The following is a 7,265-nucleotide window of genomic DNA, read 5'->3' as shown; positions in this document are numbered from 1 at the left end:
CCAACCTGTGTACGATCGACCCACGTACAGTAATATAAAGACCTCTAGCCAGCATCTGGCAGAGGAAGAAAAAAAAAAAATCAATTGATCACTCGACTGACTTATTCATCGGAGGGGCCTTGTCGGGTGATCCCGACAAGGGCCATTCTTGCAAGAAAATGCGGCCACCTCACGAAGGCGAGTTGCCAACCACTTGGGAATCACCATCCAATGCACGAAGGAGAGCAGTCAATCAGTCCGGATCCCGACCAACGCCAACCAACACTCCTTCTCGAGGGTGCAACCAGCTCACGAAGACGAGCAGCCAACCACCCCGGAGAAGGAGAGACGCAGCTCGGCATACACGACGCCCGAATCGGCACACCAAGGAACATTGATCAACACCTCGTCACGAGGGCCCGGGCGACCTTGGCATCCAGCTCAACTAACAGAAGACTCCCGACATCGACCCGTGGACCAGGCCATGCTGACTCATAAGCCACGGCACATTTGTTCGCTAATATTTTGGCGCTAGAAGGAGGACCATGTCGCAGGAGCATCCCACGAGAGCTCTCCCAGAGGGAGAACTAGCAGTCGGTCACCCTTCTGTCAGGCCCAAAGATCAGCCTCTCCCCATTCTTCGAGATGGGGTGATCCCGGCCTCGATACTAGATCGCTACTGGCACTCGTTCAACGACCTAGGGTTATCACCTCCCGAGCTTATCATGGGACCCTCGGCCGTGTCGCCCGAGAGGTTCCTCAGCTTGACCAAGCAAGTAAAAGCGATGGCAGGGATGATGCAGATGCTCGTCCCGCTCATTCCCCAGATCGTGCAGCTAGCAGCTCCCTCAATTGACCCGACCTAGCAAAGGCCGAGTAGGGAGCAGGTCGGGATGGGAGAAGCCCGAGACCAAACGACGGACCCGAGAGGTCCGCCCGAGCAGAGCATACCCGCACCCTGCCGAGTCACATTACCCCACTTTGAGCCTGACACCGTATCATTCGACTTGGCGGACGACTCGCTTAGGGCCCAATTGTCCCGGGTCAACCAACGTCTGGACGCATTCCAGCATGAGTTTCGAAAATCGCGGGGCGAGTCCAGCGAAGGCGGCTCGGGCAGGTCCCCTTTCACTCAGGAAGTATAGGACAAATCAGTACCTCTCAACTTCAAGCTACTGGCATTGGAGACATATGACGGTGGCTCCGATCCCATGGAGCACGTCTCTGCATTCCGGGCTCAGATGGCCCTCTATGGCACCTCCGATGCATTGATGTGCTGGGTATTTCCAACCACTCTAAGAGGACTGGCACAAGCATGGTTCAGCTTGCTACGCCAATCTTCGGTCTCATCCTTCGACCAACTCACCAGGGAGTTTGAGCAGAACTTCCTCACCAGCGTGCGAACTAGGCGTTCCATGGCCACCCTGCTCATGCTATCCTAGCACGAAGACAAGTCGCTCTCTCAATTCGTGGCACACTTTGCCACTGAGATCCGGGGATTCTCGGACACTCACCTCTCTCTTATCATGCTGCAGGCGTTTCTGATTAGCTTGAAGCCTTTAAGATTCTTCTGGTCATTGATCGAGAAGCTGCCAGTAACCATTCCCGAGATGCTCCAGCGTGCCAACCGGTACATCGCCGCCGAAGCTTTGGTGGCGGAAAAGCGAATGAACAGTAAGAGGCCAAGGGCGGAACAATCCCGGGGAACGACTTCTGTAGCCTCGGTGCAACCTCGCCAGAGGCACGACTGACAAGAGCTACTACTCCCGAGGCCTCTGCCTCTCCCCCTGAGCACATTCCACCAGGACTACGGCCACGGCATGGAAGATTGTCATGACCTCCAGAATCAAAGCAAGGACTTCATCCGAAAAGGTCACCTCATGTGCTATCTCGAGGAACCCCGAGAAGCAATTTCACGTCCTAGGGGACCCATCGAAAGATGCCTCATCATCCAAAATCTCCCACCGAAAAGCCACTCGCGACAAGAGGTCCACAGGCTCTCCAGATCGGTTCCCAACCTACGGCCCGCTGGCCCAGCTCTTGCCCGAGCCTCTCCAGATTGATTCCAGACCTACGGCTCGTCGGCCCAACTCTTGCCCGAGCCTCTCCAGATCGGTTCCCGACCTATGGCCTGCCAGCCCAACTCTTGACCGAACCTCTCCAAATCGGTTCCTGACCTATGCCCCGCCGGCCTAGCTCTTGCCCGAGCCTCTCCAGATTGGTTCTCGACCTGCAACCCGCCAGCCCAACTCTTGCCCAAGTCTCTCCAGATCGGTTCCTGATCTACGCCTCGCAGGCCCAGCTCTTGCCTGAGCCTCTCCAGATCGTTTCTTGACCTACGCCTCGCTGGCCCCCAAGTTAGATCCTACCTGGGTCGCTTCAGATTGCTCCCGACTGACGACCCGCCAGATTCAATTTGGAGCCAAGTCCACAAACTTGGTCCCCAGACTCAATTCGGAGCCGAGCTCACAACTCGGTCCCCAGACTCAATTCATAACCGAGCTCACAACTCGGTCCCCAAACTCAATTCGGAGCCGAGCTCACAAACTCGGTCCCCAAACTCAATTCAGAGACGAGCTCACAACTCGGTCCCTAGACTCAATTCGGATATGAGCTCACAACTCAGTCCCTAGACTCAATTTGGAGCCAAGCTCACAAATTTGGTCCCTAGACTCAATTCGGAGCTGAGCTCACAAATTCGGTCCCTAGACTCAATTCGGAAGCTGAGCTCACAACTTGGTCCCTAGACTCAATTCGGAGCCAAGCTCACATCTCGGTTCCCAAACTCGATTCGGAGCCGAGCTCACAAACTCAGTCCCTAGACTTAATTCAGAGCCGAGCTCACAACTTAGTCCCCAGACTCAATTCGGAGCCGAGTTTACAAACTCGGTCCCTAGACTCAATTCGGAGCTGAGCTCGCAACTCGGCCCCCAGACTCAATTCAGAGTTGAGCTCACAAACTTGGTCCCCAGAATCAATTTGGAGCCGAGCTCACAACTCGGTCCCCAGATTCAATTCGGAGCCAAGCTCACAAACTCATTCTCTAGACTCAATTCGAAGCCAAGCTCATAAACTCGGTCCCTAGACTCAATTCGGAGCCGAGCTCGCAACTCAGTCCCTAGACTCAATTCAGAGCCGAGCTCACAAATTCGGTCCCCAGACTCAATTCGGAGCCGTCGGTCCCCAGACTCAATTCGGAGCCGAGCTCATAACTCGGTCCCCAGACTCAATTCGGAGCCGAGCTCATAAACTTGGTCCCCAGACTAAATTCGGAGCCGAGCTCACAACTCGGTCCCCAACTCAATACAAAGCCGAGCTCACAAACTCGGTCCCCAAACTCGATTCGGTACTGAACTTATTCAGTCCCTAGGACCGATTTAGAGCCGAATCTTTCCACTCAGCCAATCTAATGCCTAAGCTGCACCTCGGCTAATCCAACGCCCGAGTCGCATCTCGACCGAATCCAACATCCGAGCCACACATATCGACCATCCAACACCCGAGCTATGCATCTCGGCAAATCTAACGCCCAAGTTGCATCTCGACCAAATCCAGCGTCTGAGCCATGCCTCAGCGCACCTCGGCCAATCTAATGCCTGAGCCACGCCTCAGCACATCTCGAACAACCTAATGCCCGAGTCATACCTCGCGGCCGATCCGATGCCCAAGCCGCATCTCAAACAACCTAATGCCCAAGTCATACCTCACGGTCGATCCGATGCTCGAACCGCATCTTGAACAACCAAACGCCCGAGTCACACCTCGCGGCGGACTAGATGCCCCTCCCCATCCGACGCCTGATTCGCTCCATGTCGATCCACGACTCGTAGCTCTAATTGGGTTACCTCGGTCTGCTCGTTGACTCACAAAATTGAGGTCCGTAACTCCGACCCGCGCCAAACCGGTTATCCAACCGACCAAGCACGACAGGCTCTGACAGCCCAATTCACAGAATCAATCCTGCCCGAGGCAAAGGGCGTTGCCCCTCAAATCGCCCCCTAGACGAGGCAATTCTGTTTCCCCTCCTAAGCGATCAATATCCCTCCAAATCAGGCAAGACTCATGGCCCATTAAGGCCCCCGTGACACGCCTTAATGGGGGCGAGGGGGAAGAAGTAATATAGCATATTTTGACCCCCAAGACACGCTAGGTCAGAATCCATACTAAGGCACTGCTCGGCCTTGGGAACCCCGAGACGATGCTACCCCCAAGACATGGCAAGTCAGAATCCGTACTACGGCACTGCTCGGCATGTCCACTATACCAACCTGCGTACGACCGACCCACGTACAGTGATATAAAGACCTCTAGCCAGCATCTGGCAGAGGGAGGCAAAAACAAATTAATTGATCACTCGACTGACTTGCTCGTCGGAGGGGCCTCATCCGGTGATCCCGACGAGGGCCATTCTTGCAGGAAAACGTGGCCACCTCACGAAGGCGAGCTGCCAACCACTCGGGAATTGCCATCCAGTGCACGAAGGAGAGCAGCCAATCGGTCCAAATCCCGACCAATGCCAATCAGCACTCCTTCCCGAGGGCACGACCACCTCACGAAGACGAGCTGCCAACCACCCCGGAGAAGGAGAGATGCAGCTCGGCATACATGGTGCCCGAATTGGTACACCAAGGAATGCTAATCAACACCTGATCGCGAGGGCCCGGTCGACCTTAGCATCCAGTTCAGCTGATAGAAGACTCCCGACATCGACCCGTGGACCAGGCCGTGCTGACTCACCAACTGATACAACATATTTTGGCCCCCAAGACATGCTAGGTCAGAATCTGTACTAAGGCACTTCTCGGCTTCGGGAACCCTGAGACGACGCCGCCCCCAAGACACGCCAAGTCAGAATCCATAATAAGGCACTGATCGACCTCGAGATCCCCAAGACGACGTCGCCCCCAAGACACGCTAAGTTAGAATCCATGCTAAGGCACTGCTTGGCACATCCACCACACCAACCTGCGTACGACTGACCCACGTACAGTAATATAAAGACCTCTAGCCAGCATCTGGCGGAGGGGGAGAAAAATCAATAGATCACTCCACTGACTTTCTCGTTGGAGGGGCCTTATTGGGTGATCCCGATGGGGGCCATTTTTGTAGGAAAATGTGGCCACCTCACGAAGACGAGTTGCCAACCACCTGGGAATCGTCACCCAATGCACGAAGGAGAGCAACCAATCAGTTCGGATCCCGACCAATGCCAACCAGCACTCCTTCCCGAGGGCGCAGCCACCTCATGAAGATGAGCTGCCAAACACCGCGGAGAAGGAGAGATGTAGCTCGGCATACACGGCGCCCGGATCAACATACCAAGGAATGCTAATCAACACCCTGTTGCAAGGGCCCGGTTGACCTCGGCACCCAGCTTAACCGATAGAAGACTCCCGACATCGAGCCATGGACTAGGCCATGCTAACTCATTAGCCACAGCACATTTGTTCACTAACATTTTGGCGCTAAAAGGAGGGCCATGTCATAGGAGCATCCCGCGGGAGCTCTCCTCGAGGGAGAACTACCGACCGGTCACCCTTCTATCGGGTCCAAAGATTAGCCCCTACTCATCCTTCGAGATGGGGGGATCCTGGCCTCGACGCCAAATCGTTACTGGCGCTCATTCAACGACCCGGGTTTACCACCTCCCGGACTTACCATGGGATCATCGGCCATATCGCCCGAGGCGTTCCTCAGCCTGACCAAGCAACTACAAGCGATGGCAGGGATGATGCAGATGCTCGTCCCACTCATTCCCTAGATCATGCAGCTAGCAGCTCCTTCGACCGACCTGATCCGACAAGGGTCAAGCGGGGAGCAAGTCAGGACCGGAGAAGCTCGAGAGCAAACAATGGACCCGAGAGGTCCTCCCGAGCAAAGCATGCCTGCACCCTGTCAAATCACACCGCCCTGCTCCAAGCGTCTCCAAATCAGTTCCCGACCTGCGGCTCGCCTGCCCAGCTCTTGCTAGACCTGCGATCCATAGGCCTAGCTCTTGCCAGAGACTCTCCAGATCGGTTCCTGACCTATGGCTTGCCAGCCCAGCTCTTGCCCGAGCCTCTCCAGATCGATTCCTGACCTACGACTCGATGACCCAACTCTTGCCCGAGCCTCTCCAAATCGGTTCCCGACCTGGGGCCCGTTGGCCTAGCTCTTGCCCGAGCCTTGCCAGATCGTTTCCTGACCTATGCCTCGCTGGCCCAACTTCCTGCCCGGGTCACTCCAGGTCGCTCCTAACTGGCGACTCCCCAGACTCAATTCAGAGCCGAGCTCACAACTCGGTCCCCAGATTCAATTCAGAACTGAGCTCACAACTCGGTCACCAGACTCAATTCGGAGCTGTGCTCACAACTCGGTCCTCAAATTCAATTCGGAGCCGAGCTCACAACTCGGTCCCCAGACTCAATTCGGAGCCATGCTCACAATTCGGTCCTCAGATTCAATTCGGAGCCGAGCTCATAACTCGGTCCCTAGACTCAATTCAGAGCCAAACTCATAACTCGGTCCCTAGATTCAATTCGGAGCCGAGCTCACAACTCAGTCCCCAGACTAAATTTTGAGCATAGCTCATAACTCGGTCCCCTGGCTCAATTCGGAGCTGAGCTCATTGTTGGGAAATCATAGGGGGGGCGACATCATATGCGCAGCGGAAGAACAAGAAAACAAAAATCCCCGATTCCCAAAAAGATGTTCATCGTCGTGCGAAGATTGGTGCGCAAAATCCGCAAAAACACAAAACTGCGTATAGTGATTGTGTTACCTAGGGAGATCGTATATCCCTGTTTCCTTGCAGATCCTTAGGAGAGGGTGAAGGAGGTCAAGCGTCCTCCTCTCTAGCGGTGATCCACACAGCAGGGTTGCGACGACGCTCCTCAAAACTCCAGGCCTACTCTGAGGTGGAGAGGGAGAGGAGAATAGGAAGGGCAAGCAAAGACTCTAGCCTATGAGGCTGTGAATCCCTCCTATTTATAGAGATCCCGTGTCAAAACCCTAATGGGTCCTTTCCCTAGTGGGTATTGGATCTGCATCCAATAAGACAAGGGCTCCGTCGGATATCTCATATCCGAACCTCTACTCATCGCAATGCCTACCATATGTGTGTGACCCTCTAGGCCCAATATCGAGCTGGCCGTGAGTCATACCTGTCAGAACTCCTTCTAACTAAGTGAATTATTATCTCTGTAATAATTCACCCGACTCATCGATTACGGAAGTACTAGGCCACTACGCCGTAGTCCCCAGACGATACAGGGGAATCCAATCCATTGGACCTGTCTGTCCTCAGT

The sequence above is a fragment of the Musa acuminata genome, chromosome BXJ2-6, assembly GCF_036884655.1.
Source record: "Musa acuminata AAA Group cultivar baxijiao chromosome BXJ2-6, Cavendish_Baxijiao_AAA, whole genome shotgun sequence".
In the NCBI taxonomy this organism is placed as follows: Eukaryota; Viridiplantae; Streptophyta; class Magnoliopsida; order Zingiberales; family Musaceae; genus Musa; species Musa acuminata.
Note: the sequence above shows the minus strand (reverse complement) of the source record.